At 42.4% G+C, this 25462-nt stretch overlaps 1 protein-coding gene across 4 annotated transcripts in view; it reads left to right on the top strand.

Moving 5' to 3' along the window:
• The window catches only part of PLS1 (plastin 1), a 135594-nt gene that overhangs the window by 17886 nt on the left and 92246 nt on the right, over positions 1 to 25462 (top strand). The window contains exon 1 of one of the 4 annotated variants that reach the window (XM_089331097.1): positions 16958 to 17076. The exons of the other annotated variants lie outside the window; for them this stretch is intronic. The gene's annotated coding sequence lies outside the window, so the exon portion shown is untranslated. Of the gene's footprint in view, positions 1 to 16957; positions 17077 to 25462 lie in introns of those variants that run through there. 4 annotated transcript variants of the gene reach the window in all.

The raw sequence follows: 25462 nt of genomic DNA, 5'->3' as shown, positions 1-25462 counted from the left end.
GACGTTTGTTTTCATTTTTCTTGGGCACGTACAGCACCTTGAAGTGGGATTGCTGAGTCACATGGTAACATTCATTTAACATTTCAAGGAACTGTCAAACTTTTCCAAAGTGGCTACAGCATTTTACATTCCTACCAGCAATGTGGGAAGGTTTCTTTTCTTTTCTTTTTTTTGAAAGCTTTTATTTAATAAATATAAATTTCATAGGTACAACTTTTGGAATATAGCAGACCTTCCCCCCATACCGCCCTCCCACACCCACTCCTGTCCCACTTCCTACTCCCTCTCCCATCCTATTCTTCATTAAGATTCATTTTTTAAAGATTTATTTATTTATTTGAAAGTCAGAGTTACACAGAGAGAGAAGGAGAAGCAGAGAGAGAGAGAGAAAGATCTTCCATCTGCTGGTTCACTCCTCAAATGGCCACAATGGCCAGAGCTGCACCGATCCAAAGCTAGGAGCCAAGAGCTTCTTCTGGGTCTTCCATATGGGTGCAGGGGCCCAAGGACTTGGGCCATCTTCCACTGCTTTCTCAGGCCACAGCAGAGAGCTGGATTGGAAGTGGAGTAGCCGGGACTCGAACCAGTGCCCATATGGGATGCTGGCACTGCAGGCTGTGGCTTTACCAGCTACGCCACAGAGCCGGCCCCAAGATTCATTTTTAATTATCTTTATACACAAAAGATCAACTCTATACTATGTAAAGATTTCAACAGTTTGCACCCACAGAGACACACAAAGTATAAAGTGCCATTTGAAGACAAGTTTTACTGTTAATTCTCAGAGTACAACTCATTAAGGACAGAGGTCCTACATGGGGAGTGAGTGCACTGTGACTCCTGTTGTTGATTTGACAATTGACACTCTTATTTATGATGTCAGTGTTCACTTGAGGCTCTTGTCATGAGCTGTCAAGGCTATGGAAGCCACAAACTCCGTCAGTATTTAGACAGGGCCATAATCAAAGTGGAAGTTCTCTCCTCCCTTCAGAGAAAAGTACATCCTTCTTTGATGGCCCCTTCTTTCCACTGGGACCCACTCACAGAGATCCGGGAAGGTTATCTGGCTTTTTAATTGTGGGTATCTTGTTAGTTGCAAAGTGGTTTCACATTGTGTTTGCATTTTGTCAGTATTAATGAACTTTGTAGTTTAGAACAGTTTTGGAGAATTAGCATGTAGCATGGAGTGTTCCCATATGCTCCTTGCTGGCAGTTTGCCCTGTTGTTAGCATTTTCCATAGTGTGCTACATTTTGTTATAATTAATGAGCCACTAGTGCATTATTATTAATTTTATTCATATTTCCTTCATTTTTACCTAAATTCCATTTGCTATTCAAGGGTCTCATCTAGAATAGCACATTTCATTTAATTGTTATGTCTCTTGAGGATCCTTTGGCTGTGAGAATTCCTCAGATTTTCCTTATTTTTTGATGATTTTGAATTTTAAGGAATAGTGGTCAGGTGTATTTACAGGATGCCCCTTGGTTGGGTTTGTCTGAAATTTTTAAAAACATAAATACCCTGTGATTGCATTGGTTTTTAGTACCAGAGCAACTTATTTAGTCTATAAAAATACATAATCAGAATTGGAAATCAGCAGAATATAGTTGGCAGAAAATTCTTAGGAATTTTTAAAAATTCAACTGCTTCTGAAAGGTGATCAGAAATTTAAGTCTAGATATATTTTCTTGGCAAGGCCAGATCACATTTGAAGATGATCAGGCTAGGCAACAGAATTTATTTGTTACTGTCATTGGATAACATTTAATCTAAGGGTAAAGCCAGAGGTATATTTTTCACTGTGGAGTAAGGGAGTTGTTTTGCTTGTAATAAAGTTAATATTTGCTTCACATTAACTTTTAGAAAAATTGCACAGCATTTCAGCAGTGAGTATCCAACATATATTGAGTTCTTCCAAATCCATCAATTCTAGTAACCCTCACAAATGCCTGTGACGGGGAAGGGAGGCAAGGCTGAGAGAGGCCACCTCCTCTGGCTCGAGTCACCTGGTTGGTCGGTTTGCAGAGCTGAGATTTGAAACTAGGGCTGGGGAAGCTTGTACTTTGCTGCCTGCCAGCTCCAGAGTTTCCAGTGGTTTTAAATCAGGAATGTGCAGAAGGACACAGTGTGAGTCCTTATCTGGCTGGGTGTTTTTACAGCCAGCCAGGGGAGATAGCGTTTCTCTGAGTTCACAGCTTCCCTGATATCAGCTGGTCCAATTAATGGCAGACTCGTTGCCTGCTTACGAAGGGGAACCGAGCCAGTTTCCCCCGGGCACTGCACATCATGTCTTTCCATGGAGGTGTGCTCAAAGGTCGGAGAGCAGGAAAGGAGGTATGTGGGAGAACGGCTTACTCAGTGAAGGCTCTTGTATTGGCCAGGGTCCCTTTGCTCAGCGCCTGTGTCACCCTCCAGAGACAAAGAGGATGCTGAGTGGCATAGAGGATGTGGTTTTAAATACTTGTCTTCAAATAAAGGAAATCTGCTAATAATCTAGGATAGACTCAAAATAACAGAGTTGCAGAGAAAACTGAGGAAGGTATAGAAAAATTTCCCTGCTTATTCACTTAATCCTGGTAAACTGTCCAAGCTGAATGATCACCAATTATTATAAAATTTCTTTCCATATTCTGGGATATCAGACTTTCTCTATTAGTCAGGAGAGGGTAGTCTTTGCTGCAGTAACAAATTAACCTTGAACTCTCTCTTGATTTCTTGCTCATATACAATGTCAGTGTACACTGGCCATTCCCCAGCACAGCTGTTCTATAAGCAAAGACTCAGGGATCCAGGCTGCTCTGATTTGTGTGATCTTCTACCTTAACATGGGACTTCCAAATGGTCCCAACAGGGGAAAGGGGGCTGGAGGATCACATACCAGCACCGAAATGCTTTGGCCTGGAATGACATGATTGCTCCACTCACAGCCTATTGGTTAGAATGAATGACACAACCTTGCTTAAGCAGAAGAGACTAGAAGTAAGGGGGGGGGGGGCACATGGATATTCAGTGGATGATAAATGTTTCACACCATTTTCTTTTTAAATATTTATTTAGTTTAAAAGCAAGAGAGAAAGAGTGAGCGAGTAAGAGAACTTCCATTCACTGCTTCAGTCCTCAAATGCTGACAAAGGCCAAGACTGGCCCAGGCTGAAGCCAGGAACCCAATCCAATCTGGATCTTCCACGTGAGTGACAGAACCCAACTACTTCAGCCATCACCTGCTACCTCCCAGGGTTTGCATGAGCAGGATGTAGGAATTGGGAGTGGAGCTGGGATTTGAACCTAAGTACTTCAATGTGAAATAAAGGTCCTATTTTAAAAATTTATATAGGTGTACTATTTTAATTTTATTTGTTTAATTTGAGAGGCAGAGAGACAGACGAATGGGGAGAGCTCCCATCCTCTGGTTTACTCCCACATGCCCACTAGGGCCAGGGCACAGCTGAGCTGAAGCCGGGAGCTGGCAACTCAATCCACGTCTTCCATGTGGGTGGCAGGAACTCACAACTACTTGATCCATCACCCGTTGCATCCCAGAGCGCACATTAGCAGGATGAAGGAATTAAGAGTAGAGCCAAGACTCAAATCCAAGCACTCCGTTATGAGATGTGGATGTCCCAAGTGGTGTCTTAGGTTTGCTAGACCAAATGCCTGCCTCCTACCTGGCATCTAACACTAGGCCAAATGCTAGCCCTAGTACCATCTTCTTTAGAGAAAGTAGTTTGCAAAAATAAAAAGTCCCTCAGGAAAGATAGAACATTGTACTCTAATATTTAGTGCTAATTACTTGCTAAGAAATTGTAAGAGAGTTTTGCCAGAAACTGATGAAATTTTTAGTAATTTATACGTGGCTTCGGATCAGCTCTGTCTCTCTCACTGTCTAACTCTGGCTGACAAAAAAAAAAAAAAAGAAAAAAAGAAAAAGGTCTTCCTTTCCTTTGGTTCACCCCCAAATGGCCACTACGGCTGGCGCTGCACCGATCTGAAGCCAGGAGCCAGGTGCTTCTTCTCCTGGTCTCCCGTGCAGGTGCAGGGCCCAAGCACTTGGGCCATCCTCCACTGCCTTCCTGGACCACAGCAGAGAGCTAGACTGGAAGAGGAGCAACCGGGACAGAATCCGATGCCCCAACCGGGACTAGAACCCAGGGTGCCAGCGCCGCAGGCAGAGGATTAGCCAAGTGAGCCGCAGCACCGGCCTTATTTGAGATTCTTTTTCTCTTTCCCCATTCGTATAAAATATACATAAGGGGCCCATGTTTAGCTTAGCAGTGGAGTGCTTGACTCAGCCTCTGGCTTTGTCTTTTTTTTTTAAAGAGAATTTATATATTTTATTTTAAAGGTTTATTTATTTAGTTGAAAGGTAGAATAACAGAGACAGGGAAAGATAGAGATGAAAGAGAGAAAGAGGGAGAGAGACATCTTCCATCTGCTGGTTCACTCCCCAAATGCCTACAACAGTGAGAGAGAGACCAGACCGAAGCCAGGAGCCAGGAACTCCATCTGGGTCTCTCGTGTGTGGCAGGAACCCAAATCCTTGAGCCTTCATTTGCTTCCTTTCAGGCTCATTAGCAGGCAGCTGGATTGGAGCTCTGAATGACCAGAACATGAACCAGGCACTCCAGAATGGGATATGGGTCCCAAGTGGTGGCTTAACCCACTGTGTGTCACAACACTGTCCCCCACCTCTGGCTGTTGACTCCAGAATCCTGCTAATGCAGATCTTGGGAGGTAGTGGTGATGGTTCCAGTACCTGGGACTTTGCCATTCAGGTGAGAAACCTGGTTTGAATATCTGCCTCCCTGCTTTTGCTCAGACCAGCACAATCTAGGCCATTGTGAGCATTTGGGGACTGAACCAGCAAATGGGAACTCTCCTTATCTGTATCTATTTCTCAGACAAAAAAGGACAAATACATAATATAGAAGCATACATATATACACACATCAGTATAGTTTTGAGGATCTCCAATTTTTTGAAAATCATAAATCACCAGTATTTAAAATAATAGCTATTATCTGTTGGGCATTTACTATTTTATATGACATGGTGTTTTTCTCCCTGAAACTCTGTGAAGTTGGTATTATTATCTTCATTTTTGCCTATGAAAATCAAGACTCAGCTTAAATGACTTGCCCAGAGTGATATGGATAGTAAGAAGCACAGTCTGTATTCATTCTCAAGACTTCTTATTGTAGAACCAGAGCCACTAGTGATAATATGCTTTCTTAGGTACTGAAATACATGCACAAAAGTAGTTCAACTGGTTTTGTCATTACACTGTAAGAAAGTAGAAGTGGTAAGTAAAGATTACACAATTATTTTTCCTAAAAAGCAAGTGTGTAATTGAAAAAGGGAAACTTAGCAAGTAAGTGTTCTGATACTTTTCACTGGTTTAATTTTAACTTGTTTCTGTCCATGAGAAAAGATGATCGACTTGGAAACCTGTTCTGAACTAATTGCATTAGCCCTGAGAATTAGGGCAGGGCTAGATTTCTAGTAGGATGATATGCCTCATCCCCAAACGTTATGATGCAGATATATTGCATTTGTGTTTAGAGTATGCAAAATGCTCTGTTGTGGGGGACAAATTAGGTGAAAGTGCTTTGTAACCTACAAAGGGGTCCTTGCTGATGCACATTGCAGGCCATTGCACGATAAATACAACTTGAGCCTCATGTTCGCTGTTTCTTTGGTTGAATCAGTAGAACAGGTTAGATCTCCAGCAAACATAACTCTGAAAGATTCCTCGTGGGCTATTTAAAATGTCCCCTCGTGTAATTTTGTCTCCGTTTTTTGTTGAAAGCAGAGGAGAGGGCTACAGACTTTGTTCTTGTCCTAGAGAGGCTGATAGGAAAAGAGGGGTAGGAGCAGAGATGTTCTATTTTTCCATTTAAATTCTGGCCTTGGAAGAGAAGGTGTTTTAAAGGGGAGAAAGAATTTTGACAATCGAATATTTACTTTGACACTGACTCACCAATGTAGTAGAGTGGGCAGAGACCAGGAATTCAAAAGGTCTCAACTTTGTGCCACTATAGGGTGGGTCTCTGGCTGTTTGCAGTTACTCCATGGTGGCGTAGCTGTACCTTCAACCAGTTTACTGTAAATGTAAGTATCCCATAAGTCAAGACAAGAAGAGACCTTTGTATGCTTTTATTGTAGCATGACTGTTTCCTAGTTAGGTAATAGTTTTCCTCCAGGCTTTTCTGTAGTCTAGCTTATTGCTAAATGAAGAGGGCTATTAGGTCTTTTCAGAAACAAGATGTTTTAATTTGCTTTATACATAAGTTAAAATTAAGTGTGCCGTGAAATTCTATATTTGATAGCATTTTTTAAAAAGATTTTTTATTTGAGAGGCAGAGTTACAGAAAGAGGGGAGGGAGAGACAGAGAGAGAGAGAGAGGGAGAGTTCTTTCATCTGCTGGTTCACTCCCCCAGTGGCCCCAGTGGCTGGAGCTGGGCTGATTTGAAGGCAGGAGCCAGGAGCTTCTTCATGGTCTCTCATGTGAGTATAGGGGCCCAAGTATTTGGGCCATCTTCTGCTTCTGTCCTAGGCCATCAGCAGGGAGCTGGATTGTAGTGGAGCAGCTAGGACTTGAATCAGCACCCATATGGGATGCCGGAGCCACAGGTGGATACTTAGCCCACTGTGCCACGGTGCCGGCCCCTTGATAACTACTGATAATTGAATTTTTGTCCAGTGACAACACAGCATATGGCTGTGTATTCTTTCCTTTGGCCTGATCTTTTAAGCAACTATTTTGAGTCCTTTTACCTTCTCCACCCCACCTTCTTTCTGTGAGTCTGGGCCACTTGGGGGTAAGCAATGGCCACTAGTTCACGATTCCTACAATTCACAGCTTCATGAGTGAGAAGGGAAGCAGCCACCAGCTAAGGGAGAAAAAAGAAAAACACACATGTGTGTGTCTCAGCAGCACCCTACTGTATGATTTCGCTCAGGGCTCTCTCGGGAAGTTAGTTGGGGCGGCAGGAAGAAGGTACTGAGAAGATGGTGAGTGTTGTGCCAAATCTGAAGGCTTGCTCCTTGTCCCTGCCTAGCCTGGTGCTCTGCGCGTGGTCTCGCCTACCGTGGGAACTTGGAGTCTGTGTTGGCAGACCTGATTTTACAGGAGGAATGGAAAATTTGAATTTTATGTTCAACTTCTAATTTTTATATATCCATTCCAAAGTTTAAAAACCATGTAAGGAGCCACAGAGCTCATGTGTCCAGCCAGTATTGGACCCATGGGTGCCGTGTTACCCACCTTTCACCGCCAGGAAAGGCTCTCAATTTGGTGAAGAAGTGGTTACAAGAGCCCAGAGACAGAGTCCCCAGGGATATGGAGGCCATGGAAGGTGAGACTCGGCCTGTGTTTCACTCTCTTCTCTTTCTGCTCTGCCACTTTTCTTAATGAATTAGAGAATTTTAGTTTTTATTAAGATTTGTCCTTTCATTACCATAGTTACAAAAATATAGAGCAAAATCTGGACAGAGGGAATGTATACTCCCATGACAGTTTTGAGAGAATGTAATACACCTCTTCTAGATGAAGGACATACGTATATAATAGAAAGGGTTTTAATGACAACACAATAATTTCATTTAATATAACAAATGTGTATATATAGCTTTATTCCAGTAAACAGTAGGTATACATTCTTTTAAAATATCCATGAAAGTCATAAATAGCTAGCATGCTATTATGCCACAAAGATAATTCCCTTTTTTTTTTTTTTTTAAGATTTATTTATTTGAAAGGTGGAGTTATGGGGAGGAAGAGGCAGAAACAGAGAGAGAAAAATTTTCTGTCTGCTAGTTCCCCAAATGGCCCATAATGGCCAGGGCTGGGTCAGGCTGAAGCCAAGAGCCAGGAACTTCATCCAGGTCTCCCATGTGGATGCAGGGGCCCCAGCACTTGGGCCATCTTCTGCTGATTTTCCAGTTGCATTAGCAGGGAGCTGGGATCAGAAGTGGAGCAACCAGGACTCAAACCTGTGCCCATAAGGGATACTGGAATCACAGGTGGAGGCTTAACCTGCTATGCCACAATGCTGGCACCAATATCTACTAATTCTAAACCAGAGAAATTATACAAAACAATTTCTGCAGTCACAAACAATAAAAAGACATTAAGTAGAAAAGCATGAATAAAATAAATGCATTCATTTAAATTTCTAAGGCATAGCTAACATTTCTTGGAAAGTATTATTTATTTATTTACCATCTGATACTTTATTTTTTTCAAGTTAATGTGATATTAAAGAGCAGATTCAGTGCAGTTTATAAATACAGTTCTAAGAATATAATGATATTCTCTTCCTCTGTCTCTCCCTCATCTCCCCTTCCATACATCCTTCCTTCCTTTCTCTCCTTCTTTTTATAGTTTTTGAGGAAACATTTTTAGTTTACATTACTCCAAGGGCTACATGGACCCCCAAATAAGGAGATCAACAGTTAAAAAGTAAAAAGACCCTAGTTCAGTGGGAATGCAGGCAAAGACTACAAACAGTAAGCAAATGGAAAGATGCCATTTCACCCATATCCAAAAAATTTTAAAGTAATCATGGATTATTAAAACTATAGAAGTATAACATTATTAACCATTGGTTTGACAAAGATACAAAACAAAGTTTGATAAAACCATATTTGCAGGGCCGGCTTTGTGGTGTAACGGGTAAAGCCACGGCCTACTGTGCTGGCATCCCATGTGGGAACCGGTTCAAGCCCGGGCTGCTGCATTTCTGATCCAGCTCCCTGCTAATGCATCTGAGAAAGCAATGAAAGATGGCCCAGGTGCTTGGGCGCCTGCACCTACGTGGGAGACCTGAATGAGAATTACTGGGGTTGAGATCTAGGCATTTACATTTAAAATAAGCTGTCCAGTAGGGGTAGAGAACCTTTTTTCTGCCCAAGGCTATTTAGATATTTTAATTAATTAATTTATTTGTTGTTGTTGTTTTATTTGAGAGGTAGATACAGAGAGAGGGAGAAACAGAAAGAAAAGTCTTCCATCCTCTGGTTCATTCCCCAGATGGCCTCAATGGCCAGAGCTGGGCCGATCGAAAGCCAGTCTCCCACGTTGGGGCAGGGGCCCAGGCACTTTGGCCATCTTCCACTACTTTCTTAGGCCATAGGCAGAGAGCTGGATCAGAAGACGAGCAGCTGAGACACGAACTGGTGCCCATATGGGATGCTGGTGCTGCAGGCGGAGGCTTAGCCCACTGAGCCACAGCGCTGGGCCCCATTTGGATATTTATAACATCATTCATGGGCCATACAAGAAATTAAGAAATTGGCTTGCTGTAGATTTAGTGAAGTTTGAGTCCTGCCTGTGGTGGTTGCCTTGACCCAGTGATTTCGTGGGCCTTCTACTTGTTGGATGTGCCTGACCCGTGTTCCGCAGGTCAGTCTTAATGACTGCTGATGAGAACTGCTTCACTCACTTGCTGGGTAGCCTTTGGTGCACACTCCATTCTTTAAGAAGGGTTAAGACAAAGGCGCACCTGCTCATTATTATTGGACATTGAATCTTGAGTATTTTTGTTTTTAAAGTGTTTTTCACTTTGAGCTGCTGAGGTAGAAATCTGCCTACTTTCCAGTATGCTTGCGTATGCTATTAGAGAGAACATTTATTTAAGGAGGATTGCAAAGCCAACATTGATCCCTCTCCGCAGATGCCCTCTGCCTTCTCCCTGCCTCACCAAAATGACAGCTGTTTTCTCTTGTGGGCAATCCAAGGCCAAGGTGGTGAGAACATCCTTTTGTGGCCTATGAAACCACCGGAGCCTGCAATAGGTTTCTATTGCTCCTGTAACAGATCACGGCACATTTAGTAGCTTGAGCAACATACTTTTATTACCTTCTGGTTCCGTAGGTCAGACGTCTGACACAAGTCTCCCAGGTGAAAGTCAGCATCTTGGCAGGACTGCGTCCTTTACGGAGGCTCTAGGGGAGGTGTTTTTTTTTTTTTTTTTTTTCATGGTTCGTTCAGGTTGTTGGCCGAATTCAGTTTCTTGCGGTAGTAGACTCAAGATCCCTTTTCTTACTAGAAGTAAACTGTAGACCCCTCCCAGCTTCCAGAAGCCACTTGGCTCCTTGATTTATGGCCCCTTGCCTCCATCTTCAAAGCCAGCCATAGTGAGGCAGGCCCGGAGTCTCTTCTTCCCATCTCCTCCTCCTTCTCTTTCATCCCTCTGACCCACCAGGGACAGGATCTCTGCTTTGATTTTATTTAAAACAATATTTCATTTTATTTGAAAGTCGGAAAGAGAGAGAGAGATCTTCATCTGATGGTTCTCTCTCCATGCACCTGCAACAGCTGGGGCTGGACTAGGACAGAGCCAGGAAGCAGGAGCTCAATCTGGATCTTCCACAGGGTGGCAGAGACCCAAGTCCTTGAACCATCACCTGCTGCCTCCCAGGATGTGCATTAGCAGGAAGCTGGACTCAGAGATGGAGGAAGAACTAGAACCTGGCACTGCAGTATGGAATGCAGGCATCTCAAGTGGCATCTTGACGTCTGCACCAAGTGCCTGCCGGATCTCTGCTTTTAGAGATTCAGTAAATCAGGTCTGCCTCGGCAAAGCAGGATCGCTTGCTCCAATCCCAAAACTCATACATTCAACTGCTATAAAATCCTTTTGCTGTGTTAAGGTACCATCTTTACAAGTTTGAGGGTTGATGTCTACACGGACATCTTTGGGGTTATTTTCCTGCCTACCATAAACAGGTTATCTGCCTTTGTTGAAAATAAGATAGCAGTAGTTATCAGTACTAGTGGGGCTGCAAGCATTAACATTGATGTACATGAGAAAATGTGATTTAATTGGATATATTTCTAAACTGAAGTCATTTCAGCGACAGATTTCCTAACAAATAGTTTGGGCAGGGATGTTTCAGGGCCTTTGTATTGTCGAGCAAAGCTGTAACAGCACTTATCTCTGTGTTGCAAAGGGAAGTAGTTCACATTGTGCCTGCTTCTCTGTAATTCTAGATTCAGGGAAAGAATGCTGATGGTATGAATCTGCCCACTCATCCAGCAGTGTGTTTGCTTTTGGTTACTCACTGCCTGCTGTTGCTCCCCTGCGTCTGCTTGTGTGTTCGTATACTCCCTAGTCCTTCTGTCCAGCTCCTCGTAATACATATTTATGACAAGCTTCGACACCCACTTATTCTAGGAAATACGCTACAAGTATGGCATCTACTCCTGTTTCCCAGTGACTGAATTAAAATGACAAAAAGAAGCCCTGTCATTTGCCAGCTTTTCAAAGGCTTCGGTGGTAAAGAAGCCCTGGCAGCAGGTACTCAATGACTTGTAACTGAATTGATTGGAAGTGCTAAACTGTGACTAATTGATTATATTATCTCTGCACCACAGTTCTGCAAGATATGTGTATTTATTTCTTCCTGAGGCTGTTCTTCACGTAAGAACATTGCTAAGAATGTCTAATACGAATAAAACAGTAGATCTCGTTGGTAGAAATTTCTGATTCCGATTTTAAAATTCTGAAATTTTACTGAATTCATTGGTTTTTATCCAGATCACCTGGTAGTATACTGGGGGCAAAGGAGTGGACTCCTCCCCCTCCTTTTTTGAACCTTTAAGTGGCGTGTATCATATTGGTAGAACAAGATACACATTGTAAGTGTGTAATTTGATAAACTTCACAAATCACCATTTCTTTTTTTTTTTTAAAGATTTATTTATTTTATTTGAAAGTCAGAGTTACACAGAGAGGAGAGGCAGAGAGAGATGGGGGAGGGAGGAGGTCTGTCTTCCATCTGCTGGTTCACTCCCCAATTGGCCGCAAGGGCCAGAGCTGCGCTGATCCAAAGCCAGGAGCCAGGAGCTTCTTCAGGGTCTCCCATGCGGGTGCAGGGGCCCAAGGACTTGGACCATCTTCTAGTGCTATTCCAGGCCAAAGCAGAAAGCTGGATTGGAAGTGGAGCAGCCAGGACTTGAACCGGCTCCCATATGGGATGCCAGCACTTCAGGCCAGGGCATTAACCTGCTGTGCCACAGCGCCGGCCCCCAGATTATTATTTTTCAATATTGATTGAGTACTTGTGATGACTGAAAATGCCTTTGCCTCAGATATTCACAGGTTGTTATACTGTGCTACACACTTGGTTCTGATCAGTGACTTAGCACCACATTGTTTTCTGTGTGATTTTTATTGAGATCAACCAGTTATCTTCTCTGTGATTGAGGTTTGCAGTAGAAAAACTTACTGCCAGCAAGAATGGCAGCCCCCATAGTGCACATGTTAACTGTCCACTGAAACACTTCCCAACAGAGTGGAAATTGAAATTGCATGTAACAAAATGCAGTGATAAAAATCTTTGAGAATTGGATTCAGGGCTATGATGCCCCTACTTTGCTATCTGCTCTGTATTCTGTAGGTGATTGGTGAAGCATTATTTCTAAAAGTGAAAATTGGAAACCATCTTGGTTACCAACATGAATTCTTATATGAATCATGGTATAGTTGTATAGTAGTAACATGGATTATCAACCGTGAAAGGCATATTTTCAAAAAATGTTTAGAGACATGGGGAATTTCTTACTTAACTTTAAGTGAAACTATTATATAGTAAATACAAATTCATGGAAAATGGAATTAAGAGATAAAAATAAAAAATATATTGGGAGGGGCCCTGCACTGTGGTGTAGCATGTAAAGCCACCACCTGCACCGCCAGCATCTCATATGGACACCAGTTCAATTCTTGGCTGCTCTACTTCCAATCCAGTTCTCTGCTACAGCCTAGGAAAGCAGTAGAGGATGGCCCAAGTGCACCCATGTGGGAGACCTGGAAGAAACTCCTGGCTGCTTCCTTCAGATCAGCCTAGCTGTGGGCATCGTGGCTATTTTGGGGAGTGAACCAGTGGATGGAAGACCTCTCTCTCTGCCTCTGCCTCTCTGTAAATCTGACTTTGAAATAAACAAATAAATCTTTAAATATATATATTTATATATGTATTTTGTAATTTGGGATGGGCATCTGACCTAGTTGTTTATATGCCACTTAGACACCTGTGTCCCATTTTGAGTGCCTGGGTTGAGACCAGCTCCATTCGTGATTCCAGCATCCTGCTAACGGGCACTTTGGGAGGCAGCAGATGCTGGCCCAAGTGCTTGGGTCTCTGCCACCCATGGGGGGTTGAGTTCTTGGCTCCTTGTTTGGGCCTGGCCCTATCCTTACTGCTTCAGGCATTTGGGCAGTGAAGAAGCAGTTAGGAGCTTGCTCTCTTACCCTGTTTGTTCACCTCTCAAATAACTAAATTAAAGAAATAAAAATTTTAAAAATATGTTCAAGACACTTTTGTAAGCAGTGTTGCCAGCTATCTAGTCCATCCCTAAAGATCTGAGGGTCCTGAGAATTAACCATGTCAATATGGCCTTTTTTACAGCATTAACTGAAGAAATATGGTTGCCCTCTAAAGAGTTTTTAAGATTAGGGAACAGGGGCCGGTGCTGTGGTACACTAGGTTAATCCTTCGCCTGTGGCTCCGGCATCCCATATGGGTGCCAGTTCTAGTTCCGGCTGCTCCTCTTCCATTCCAGCTCTCTGCTGTGGCCTGGGAAAGCAGTGGAGGATGGCCCAAGTCCTTGGGCCCCTGCACCTGCATGGGAGAACGGGAAGAAGCAGCTGGCTCCTGGCTTCAGGTGGGCATAGCTCCGGCCATTGTGGCCATTTGGGGAGTAGACCAGTGGAGGGAAGACCTTTCTCTCTGTCTCTCTCTCTCACTGTCTGTAACTCTACCTGTCAAATAAATAAATAAAAATCTAAAAAAAAAGATTTGGAAACAAAAATTAGTCAATAGGAGCCCAAATGGGGACCATAAGGTGGGTATCTCATGACGTCTCAGTGAAACTTATGAAACTGCCTAACTTTGATGAGAAGAATGAGCAGGAGCACTGTGATGTGGGACTCTCTGGTGAAGGTTTCTGGGTAGTTTTCAGCTAAACTTTTGACTCACTTTCTTAGAAACGCTTCCTACACGGCAGATATTATCATTCTTGTGCCTTCCACAGAGTCACAATGTGAAATGCCTTGAGCATCCCATCAAACTGTTGCCCTGGCCTTTACTGACCAGTCAGGCAGCTTTGCTTTCACTGGAGCACTTCCCCCTCTTGGTAGCCATTGCTTTGATTGTGCCTTTTCTTCAGGATCGTACTGGTAAAGCTGAGTTTCATCTCTGTTATACTTCTTCAAGGAAATACTGAAGGGTCTTTCCCTGATTTGTTTAAAGTTTCCATTGAAAGCTCTACTCTTGCCTGCAGCTGATTTGGTTGCAAAAGTTTGGACAATCATTGAACAGAAAGTTTGCTCATGTTTAATTTTTCAAACAGAATTTGGTAAGCTGGGGGCTGATGTTGTGGCATAGTGGGTTAAGCCACTGCTTGTGACGCCAGCATCCCATATGGGAGCTGGTTCAAGTCCCAACTGTTCCACTTCTGATCCAGCTCCCTGCTCATGTGCCTGGGAAAACAGCAGAGGGCAGCCCAAGTGCTTGGGCCCCTGCACACATGTGGGAGACCCAGAGGAAGCTCCTGGCTCCTATCTTTGGCTGGCTAAGCCCTGATCGTTGTTCCCACTTTGGGAGTGAACCAGCCAATGGAAGACCTCTCTCTTTCTGCATTTCAAATAAATAAAATAAATCTAAAAAACAAAAAAAAGATTTTTTTTAGGTTTGCCACTGTAGGCTTTGTCTTTAACACTGTCTTATTCCTTCCTTCATTGCTGCTGCCTTTTTTTTTTTTTTTTTTTTGGAGAGAGAGAAAGGGTTTGGGAGTAGTAGGAAGAGAGACACTCCTCATATGCCCACAATTGTGGCTAGACCAGGGCCACAGCTGGGAGTGTAATCTGGGTCTCTCATATGGGAGGCAGGAACCCAGTTACTTAAGCCATCATCGCTGCTTCCCAGGGTCTGTATCAGCAGGAAACTAGAGTCAGGAGCCAGAACTGGGCATCAAACCCAGGCACCCTGATGTGGAACACAGATGCTCTTAGTAGTTTATTTAAATACACATGTATTTTCAACATTGAGATATGTATAATATTCTGCACCTATTTAAGGTACACAATTAGCTGTTTTGACAGGGGTATTCATGTACAAAATCATCTCCACAATCAAGATGTAGAACAGTTTCATTACACCTCAGAATTTCCTCAAATCCCATTGCATTCTATCATTCCTTCGGCTTTGTTCCAACAACCATAGGTCTGCTGTCAGCATAGATGAACTGTATTTTCAGAATTTTGTATAAGTGGAATCATATAATATATACTTTAAAAATTATTTGAGGAAGAGAAAGTTCCAGTTTGCTGGTTTACCCCCCAAATGCCTGCAATAACTTGGGGTAAGCCAGGTCAGAGCTAGAAGCCCAGAACTCAGTCCAGATCTCCCCTGTGGATGGCAGAGACCCAACTACTTGATCCATCACTGCTGCCTCCAAGGGTCTTCATTAGCAGGAAGCTGGAGTCGGGAGCTGGAGCTGGGGCTAGAACTTAAGTACTCTGATATGAGATGTAGGCATCATAACTCGTACGTCAGATGCCCATCCCTTGCTTGTAAGATAAAAACTCTTATCTTTTTCTTTCACTTTCTGAGCAGCTTTATAACAACTATTATTTTATGGAGCCACCATAAAGGATGTTTTAGACTTTCTTTTCAGAGAATTAACTGAACTCAGTGGCAATGGATTATAGAGTACTTATAAGTGATCATATGCTTGCTGCATTTAAAAGTATAATTGAGATGTAATTCTTGAGGGGCTTTATAGGTTAGGACACTGTATCATTCTGTGTTTCTAGTTACAATTCAAAGATAATTTTGGTTTTTTAAAATATTTTTTAAGATTTATTTTTTTATTTTGAGAGAGTTAGAGAGAGAGGGAGAGAACAAGTGCTAGTTCACTTCCTGGATGGCTGCAATGGCCAGCATTGGGCAAAACTGAAGCCAGGAGCTCATCTGGGTCTCCCACATGGGTGGTAGTAGCCCAAGTACTTGGGCCATTTTCTGCTGCTTTTCCCAGACCATTAGCAGGGAACTGGGTTGGAAGTAGAGCAGCTGGGAATGCAACCAGCCCCCATATGGAATGCTGCGGTTGCAAGCAGTGGCTTAACCTGCTACACCACAACACTAGCCCTTCAAAGATAATTTTGTTTGTTTTTAAATATTTATTTATTTATTTGAAAGGCAGAGAGTTACAGAGAGGCAGAGGCAGAGAGAGATCTTCAATCTACTGGTTCACTCACAAATGGCCTCAACAGCTACAGCTGGGCCAATCTGAAGCCAGGAGCCTGGAGCTTCTTTGGGGTCTCCCACGGGGGTGCAGGGGCCCAAGGATTTGAGCCATCTTCTACTGCTTTCCCATGCCAAAGCAGAGATCTGGAGTGGAGCAACTAGGACTCAAACCGGTGCCCATATGGGATGCTGGCACTGCAGGTGACGGCTTTATCCGCTATGCCACGATGCCGGCTCCTCAGAGATAATTTTGTTTATGTGCATGCAATCAGTTCCAGTGACTGTAATTTGAACGTAGGTTTTTTTTTTTTTTTAAGTTTAACAGTTTTAACATTTTTCTAATTCTTTCTAGGAATCACGGTGTGTGTTTAATTGCTTAAGGGTTTTTCAAATGGTAAAAGCAACATTACTAATTAAAACTCATTTATAAAAAATTCTGTGGCGCCCATAGAATAGTTTCTTTCCATAGGTAGAAAACTTTCTCCGGTAGAATGTTAGGGGTAAAATGAGCCTCGCTGCCTATTTTAAGCCCTCCAGTTATAGTGGGATAGAAGTGGTGATTATGTCTCCATTCTTAGCCTCAAGGTTTTTATAGCTCCAAACCACACCCACGCTGCAGGTTGGCCTTTCCACTGAGAGCAAGTTCTCGTGTGATTAAAATCTGTGGTGGTAGGCAAAACCCGTCAGTGTGGGGTTACTGGGTTCTTGGTTTCTTTGGTTTGTCACCGACTTCAGTGGAAGATCACCCGTGCATGCCACACTTTAGGGAGCCTGAATTCTAAGTCTTCTGGATTGTTTTCCTGGACCTCCAAATCTCAGGTGAGAAGATCAGCAGAAGCAGGTGTGCAAATTTTTCCCTTATGGGTATAGCAGTGACACAGCCTGGGATTCTAATGTTGCCTGTTCATGTGATCCTTAAATGGATACAAGTTCTTGCAAAGCATTTTTTTTTTTTTAATATTTCCCCTTAAGTTCATTCTTGCCTTGGGATTCTAGATGGCCTTACATAATCAATGCAATTAGGAATGTGTGGGACAAATGTGTATTTAAGAGCCACATAGTTCTTAATTTTCTCTTCATTTTTTTTTCTGTTTTGAAACTGCTTGTGTAAGCACTACTTGCTCGGTAAGGAAAGACTATTTTGGTTTATTTAGAATTGGATAAAAAAATTCAACTGGTAATTCTTGGTTGGGCTTTAATTTTCTTTTCAGAAATGCATATAAATGATTAAGAAAAGGCAGAAGTGGTTGAACATACTTTCTGCACATAGAAAATATATATTACTGCTTTGAAACCTGATGCTTTTGGTCTGATGCTGAAGCTCTTCCTGCCTGTGGTTTAAATCATGGATAAGCAAAGCTCCCCATTTCTCTAAAGAGATCCCACAGAATATAACACAAATGGCAATAGAGGATATCGCTGGTGTTAGGTGTGTGCTAAGATTATAACCAATACATGGAGTCCAAAGAAATATTTTGATTAAAAATGAATTATTTTTTGTTCTTCTATGTTAAAAAAATTAAGCTTATTTCAGAGAGAGAGAGAGAGACATATAAAAAGAGAGAGCAGACAGCCATTCATCCACTGGTTCACTCCTCCAATGCCTGTAACGGCCAGTATCCAGGAACTCAATCCAGTTCTACAACAGCTGCTGTTCCCCAGAGTCTGCAGTAGCAGGAAGCTGGATTCAGGAGCTGGAACTCGGAGTTGATCTCAGGCACTCCAGTATGAGACACTGGTGTCTTAACTGCTAAGCCAGACGCCCGCTCCATCGTTTACCTTTTAACATTCCAAAACGCCCTTAGGAGATAAGGTGTTTGCTTAAAAACCTTTAGCACCATTTCATTAAATTTAGGAAGGGACCAGAGCAAAGGCTTTTGGAAAGATAACTTCTTTATCAATAGTGTACAACTAAGCATGTTGCTTTTCACTTTGGTTTCCGAGGTTGGCTTAAAACTATTTATCCTCACCAGACACAGCCCTGGAGATTGCGTCCACTTTACCTCAGTTCTTTTGTTGGTGAAGCAGAAAACGAGCAGTTCTCAGCCCGTGTAAAGCTGAGAAGGTCTTGAATGATGCATGTCGAGGAAACTTGGATACTGATACTGCTGGCGATTTACATAGGTCTTAGTGCCAAAGAGTTAAAGACTCTTGAGTTTTCTTAAAACAAACCAGCTTTTAAAAAGTGAAGTATGTCTCCTTTGTGCATTGACCTGAGTTCTCAAACCTAAGTAGAAAGTTCAGACTTACTTGTTGAGCTTTGTGGAGCAGTCAACCATTTAAATATATTTATTTGCATCATAGAGTTACTCTGTGGCCTTAGAGAAATAAGCACGTTATGATCAGTTAACCCTGCAAAGTGAGTGCCATGGGAGACGTTCATATAAAAAGAAAACTCCCTTATGGCTTGCTTGGGAACCAGCTTTGCCTTTCCTGGATTCTGCCCAGAGTCTAACAAAGGCTGTGCCCTTACACCAGTCCCTTCATAATGAACCAGCCCCTGCTCAATTGTGTTCTTGAGCAGGAGGGGGATAACATTCCTTTATGATCCCCAGTTTAGATCAGCTTACCTCCCAAAGCATGACATTTGATTACCCTTATTATGTTACTTTGCATAGCTACAAATGTTATTAATGGGGTGGCCTTATCCAGCTATTTAAAAAAAAAAAAAGTTCACATCCCTGCTTAGTGCTGTAGAAGTTTCTGTTGCGAAGACCTTGGTAACAGGAGCCTGTTGAGAATGGAGCAGCACTTGGGGGTTAGGTATGCACTGTGAGTGCACACATCCTGAGCTCCTAATACTCTACTGAATGCAAGTGCTTGCCTGCTTTTTTCTTTAAGTGCTGATCTTATTTTTAACATTTTTTCCACTTAATTGACTTTTCACTGACATAAAAATTGCACATATTTATTGAACACCATGTAATATTTCTATACACATATATATCGTGTAATGTCCAATGGGGTAAATGTATCTCCTCAAACACTTAACATTTCTTCATGGTGAAAACATTCACCCTAATTTATTCTACTTTTTTTTTTAGAGAGATATCTAGTGCATTATCATTATCATTATAGTCCTAATGTGCAATAGTACACCAGAACTTCTTACTCCTATCTAACTATAACTTAATACCCATTAATCACTCTCTCCCCATCACTCCCCCTGCACTCCTCTCCCTAGCCTCTGGTAACCACCATTATATTCTTAGCTTTCATGAGATCAACTTTTTTTATATTCCACATTTCAGTGAGATTATGCAATATTTTCTTTTTTGAAAAAAAAAAAAACTTTTATTTGTTTATTTGAAAGGTAGACAGGCCGGCGCCGCAGCTCACTAGGCTAATCCTCCACCTAGCGGCGCTGGCACACCGGGTTCTAGTCCCGGTCGGGGCGCCGGATTCTGTCTTGGTTGCCCCTCTTCCAGGCCAGCTCTCTGCTGTGGCCAGGGAGTGCAGTGGAGGATGGCCCAGGTACTTGGGCCCTGCACCCCATGGGAGACCAGGAGAAGTACCTGGCTCCTGCCATCGGATCAGTGCGCTGCGCTGGCCGCGGCGGCCATTGGAGGGTGAACCAACGGCAAAGGAAGACCTTTCTCTCTGTCTCTCTCTCTCACTGTCCACTCTGCCTGTCAAAAAAATAAATTAAAAAAAAAAAAAATAAAGAAAAAAAAAAAGAAAGGTAGACAAAGAGAAGGAGAGACAGAGAGAAAGGTCTTCCATCTGCTAGCTCACTCTCCAAATGGTTGCAATTGCTGGAGCTGGGCTGATCCAAAGCCAGGAGCGAGGGACTTCTTTGGGGTCTCCCATGTGGGTGCAAGAGTCTTAGCACTTGAACCATCTTCCACTGCTTTCCCAGGCCAGAACATAGAGCTGGATCGGGTGAGGAGCAGCTGGGACTTGAACTGGCACCCATTATGGGATGCTGGCGCCACAGGAGGTGGCTTAGCCTACTTACGCCACAGTGCTGGTACCAATTATGCAATACTTTCTGTGCTTATTTCACTCAACATAATGACTTCCTGTCCTATCCATTTTATTTCAAATGACAAGATTTCATTCTTTTTTTTTTATGGCTGAATAGCATTCTGTTGTATATATGTCACACATTTTCTTTCTCCAGTCATCAGTTGATGGACACTTAGGTTGTTTCCATTCCTGGCTATTGTGAATAGTGCTGCAATAAACACAGAAATGCAGCTGCCTCTTCAACTTCAGTATTTTCCTTGGATATACACCCAGTAGTGGAATTGCTGTATCATATAGTAGTTCCATTTGTAGTTTTTTTTTTTTAGGAACCTCCATACTGTTTTCCTCCAAGACTGTACTAACTTACATTCCCACCAATAATGTGCAAGGATTCCTTTGTCTCCACCTGCTTCCCTGCACTTCTGTGTTTTGTATTTTTGATAACAGCCAGTCTTACTGGAGGGAGGTTTTAAAAACATTGTGGTTTTAATGTGCATTTCCCTGATGACTAGTGATGCTGAGTACCTTTCCATGAACCTGCTGGCCATTTGTATGTCTTTCTTTGAGATATGTCTGTTTAGATCTATTGCCATTTTTAAGTTGGATTATTTGTGGCTTTGCTCTTGAGTTATTTGATTTCCTCGTGTATTCTGGTTATTTACCCCTTGCCTGATGTATAGCTTGCAGATATTTTCTCCCATTCTATAGGCTGTGTGTTTTGCTCTGCAGAGCTCTTTAGTTTGATGAAAAACATTTGTTTATTTTTGCTTTTGTTTTCTGTGCTTTTGGGGTCTGGTAAAAAAAAAAAAAAATTCCTTGCCCATTCTATTGTCTTGAAGCATCCTCCTCATGTTTTCTTCTAGTATTTTCAAATTTTAGGTCTTTAATCCATTTGAATTAATTTTTATAGGTGATGAGGAATTGAGGGAGGAGGGTCATCTGGTTTCATTCTGCTGCACGTGAGTGTGCAGTTTTCCCAGTACCACTTATTGAAAAGACTGTGTTTTTCCCAAAGCATGTTATTAGCACCTTTGCCAAAGATCACTTGGCTGTAGATATGTGGGTTACTTCTAGGGTCACTGTTCTCTTCCATTGGTCTATGAGGTTTTAATGCCAGTTCCATGCTTTTAAAATTACTGTAGCTTTATAATGTATTTTAAGACTTTAATTTAAAGATTATAATGCTCCCTGCTTTATTTTTGCTCAAGATTGCTTTGGGTATTCATTGTCTTTCACAGTTCCACACAAATTTTACTAGTTTTTTTTTTTCCTAGAGCTGTGAAAAAAATGTTATTGGCATTTGATAGGGATTGCATTGAATCTGTAAAATGCATGCATAGTATGGAAATTTTAATGATAGTGATTATTCCATGAACATTGAATGTCTTTCCATTTCTTTGTGTGCTTTTCAATTTCTTTCATTAGTTTTTGTAGTTATTGAGGATTTTTACTTCTTTGGTTAAATTAATTCCTAGATATTTTATCTTTCTTGTTGCTAGTAGAAATGGGATTGCTTTCTTGATTTCTTTTTTCTTTCTTCATTTATTTTCTTTTTCTAAAATTTATCAGGGTTGGTGCCGTGGCTGATTGGGCTAATCCTCCGCCTGCAGCGCCGGCACTCCGGGTTCTAGTCCCAGTTGGGGTGCTGGATCCTAGTCCCAGTTGCTCCTCTTCCAGTCCAGCTCTCTGCTGTGGCCCGGGAAAGCAGTGGAGGATGGCCCAGGTCCTTGGGCCCTGCACCCGCATGGGAGACCAGGAGGAAGCACCTGGCTCCTGGCGCAGCATGCCAGCCTGTGCAGCCATATGGGGGGTGGGGGGACCAACGGAAGGAAGACCTTTCTCTCTGTCTCTCTCTCACTGTCTAACTCTGTCAAAAAGAAAAAAAAAAAGAATCCCTAGAATTAATTTTAAAAAATAAAAAAAAAAGATTTATTTTATGTATTTGAAAAGCAGAGTTACAGAAAGGGAGAAGGAGAGACACAGAGAGAGCTCTTCCATTCACTGGTTCACTCCACAAATGGTTGCGACAGCTGGGGCTGGGCTAGGCCAAAGCCAGGAGCTGGGTCTCCCATGCGGGTGCAGGGGCCAAAGGACGTGGGCCCTCTTCCACTGCTGTCCCAGACCAAAGCGTTGAGCTGGATCGGAAGTGGAGCAGCTGGGACTCAAACCAGTGCCCACAGTGCTGGCCCCTGATTTCTTTTTTAGATAATACATTGTTTGAATATAATTGCTATCAATTTTGCATGTTGATTTTGTATCCTACAAGTTTGCTGTATTTGTTTATTAGTTATAATAGTTTTTTGGTGAAGTCTTTGAGGTTTTCTATATATAAGATCATGTCATTTGCAAACAGGGACAGTTTGAAAGGATAACAATTTGGATGTCCTTCCTTTCTTTTGCCTAATTGATCTGTCAAGGATTTATTTTGTTTAAAGATTTATTTTTTTATTTGAGAGGCAGAGTTATAGATAGAGGGAAGGAGAGGCAGAGAGAGAGGTCTTCCATCTGCTGGTTCGCTCCCTAATGGCCACAATGGTTGGAGCTGAGCCCATCAGAAGCCAGGAGCCATGAGCTTCTTCCAGGTCTCCCATGGAGGTGCAGAGGCCCAAACCTGGGGGCCTTCTTCTGCTGTTTTTCCTGGTCATAGCAGAGTCCTGGATTGGAAGTGGAGCAGCTGTGACTCAACCAGTGCCATATGGGATAGGAGTGCCACAGGTGGAGGCTCAACCTACTACACTGCAGCGCTGGCTCCTCTGTCAAGGATTTCAAGTACTATGTTGAATCAGAGTGCTGAAAGTGGATGTCCTTGTCTTGTTCCAGATGTTAGAGAGACCACTTTTAGCTTTTTCCCATTCTGTTGTTGATTTGCTATATATGGTCTTTTTTATATTGAAGCATGTTCCTTCTGTACCTAGTTAGTTTGGTGTTATTAATCATGAGGGGATGCTAGTTTTGTTTTTTTTTTTTTAAGATTTATTTAGGCAGAGTTACAGAGAGAAGGAGAGACAAAATTCTTCCATCTACTGGTTCACTACCCAAACCACCACAGTGGCCATGTCTGGGCCAGGCCAAAGCCAGGAGCCAGGAGCTTCTTCTGGGTCTCCCATGTTGGTGCAGGGGCCCAAGAACTTGGGCCATCCCCTGCTGCTTTCCCAGGTGCATTAACAGGGAGCTGGATTGGATATGAGCAGCTGGGTTTTGAACTGGCACCCTTAAGGGATGCTGGCATTGCAGGGTGGTGGCTTAACCTGCTATGCCACAACACTGGTCTTGGATGTTAGATTTTTAATCAAATGCCTTTTTGGCATCTACTGTGATCATTGTATGATTTTTATCCTTCATTCTGTTGGGTGGTGTATAATGTTCATTGATTTGTGTATGTTTTACCATCCTTGCATCTCTGGGGTGAATCCCTGCTTAATTATGATGGATAATCTTTTTAATGTGTTGTTAGATTCAGTTTACTAGTATTGCCTTTGGAATTTTTTCACTTATGTTCATCAAGGATATTGGCCTGTATCTTTCTTTTCTTGTGTCCTTGTTTGATTTGGGTATCAAGGAAATGATGGCCTCGTGAAATGAGTTTGGAAAAATTTCCTCTTCTTCTATTTTTTTTTTTTTTGGAATTATTTACAAAAAATTAGTGTTAATTCTTTAAATGGTACAAGTTAGCAGTGAAGCCAAGTAAGCCTGGGCTTTTCTTTGATGGGGGCCCTTTTATACTGATTTAATCTTACTGTTCACTATTGGTCTGTTTAGATATATTCTCTTTGTGCATGGTTCAATCTTGGTAAGTGGCCGGTGCCGCGGCTCACTAGGCTAATCCTCCGCCTAGCGGCGCCGGCACACCGGGTTCTAGTCCCGGTCGGGGCGCCGGATTCTGTCCCGGTTGCCCCTCTTCCAGGCCAGCCCTCTGCTGTGGCCAGGGAGTGCAGTGGAGGATGGCCCAAGTGCTTGGGCCCTGCACCCCATGGGAGACCAGGAGAAGCACCTGGCTCCTGCCATGGGATCAGTGTGGTGCGCCGGCCGCAGCGCACCAGCCATGGCGGCCATTGGAGGGTGAACCAACGGCAAAGAGAGACCTTTCTCTCTGTCTCTCTCTCTCACTGTCCACTCTGCCTGTCAAAAAAAAAAAAAAAAAAAAATCTTGGTAAGCCATGTGTGTTCAGGAGTTCTAGGTTATCAAGTTCTTGTATATTTGTCCATAATAATCTCTTAATAATAATTTATATTTCTATTGTATCAGTTATGATCCCCCTTTGTCTATGATTTTATTTATTTCAATCTTCTGCCTTTTTTTCTTAGTCTAGCTTAGTTTGTCAATTTTGTTCATCTTTTCAAAGAATCAGCTTTTTGTTTCATTGACTTTTTAAATATAGTCTCTTAAAGTCTCTATTTCATTTATTTGTACTCTGAGTTTTACCATTTCTTTCCTTCTACTAATTTAGGTTTGATTTTCTTCTTCTTTTCTAATTTGTTAAGGTACAGAGATAAATTGCTTTTTGAGAACTTCTTTTTCTTAATTAATAATTTGGGACGTAGAAAGACAGAAAGGGACTGACCGACATGGATAGAGAAAACTCCCACCCTTTAGTTTAATCCTCAAATGTCCACAACAGCTGAGGCTGAGCTAGGCTGAAGTAGGGCTCTTGGAATTGAATCCAGGTCTCTCATGTGGGTGGCAGGGACCAACTGCTTGAGCCGTTACCTGCTGCCTCCAGGATGCTTATTAGCAGGAAGCTGGAGTCAAGAGCAGAGCTGGGACGTGAACTTAGGCACTCTGGTGTGGGATGCAGGGGTCCCAACCAGCGCCTTCAGCAACAGGCCAAGTGACTTCCTATTTTACCTGGATTTACCTGGGAACTCAATCTAGGTTCCCAAACTGGGGGGAAAGTAGTTTCCAACTTTGTTGTTGTTACTTATTTTTAATTTTATTACATTGTACTCAGAAAAGATACTCAATATGATTTCTATATTTAAGAAATTCTATTGAGACTTATTTTGTATCCTAGCATATGATCTGCTCTGGAAAATGTTCCCTGTGCTATTTAGAAGAATGTGTGTTCTGCAGCTTTGGGTGGAATGTTCTGTAGATGGCTGTTATGCTAGCTGGTCTAGGGTGCAATTTACCTTTCCTATTTCCTTGTTAATTTTCTATCTGAATGATCTGTCCGTTTCTTAAAATACAATGTTAGAGTCTACTACAATTATTGTATTGGAAGTTAGCTCTCTCTTT

The sequence above is a fragment of the Oryctolagus cuniculus genome, chromosome 4 (genome assembly GCF_051225735.1).
Source record: "Oryctolagus cuniculus isolate XC-2025 breed Fujian yellow rabbit chromosome 4, ASM5122573v1, whole genome shotgun sequence".
Taxonomy (NCBI): Eukaryota; Metazoa; Chordata; class Mammalia; order Lagomorpha; family Leporidae; genus Oryctolagus; species Oryctolagus cuniculus.
The sequence above is the reverse complement of the archived record's forward strand: the minus strand, read 5'-3'. Positions and strand labels throughout refer to the sequence as shown.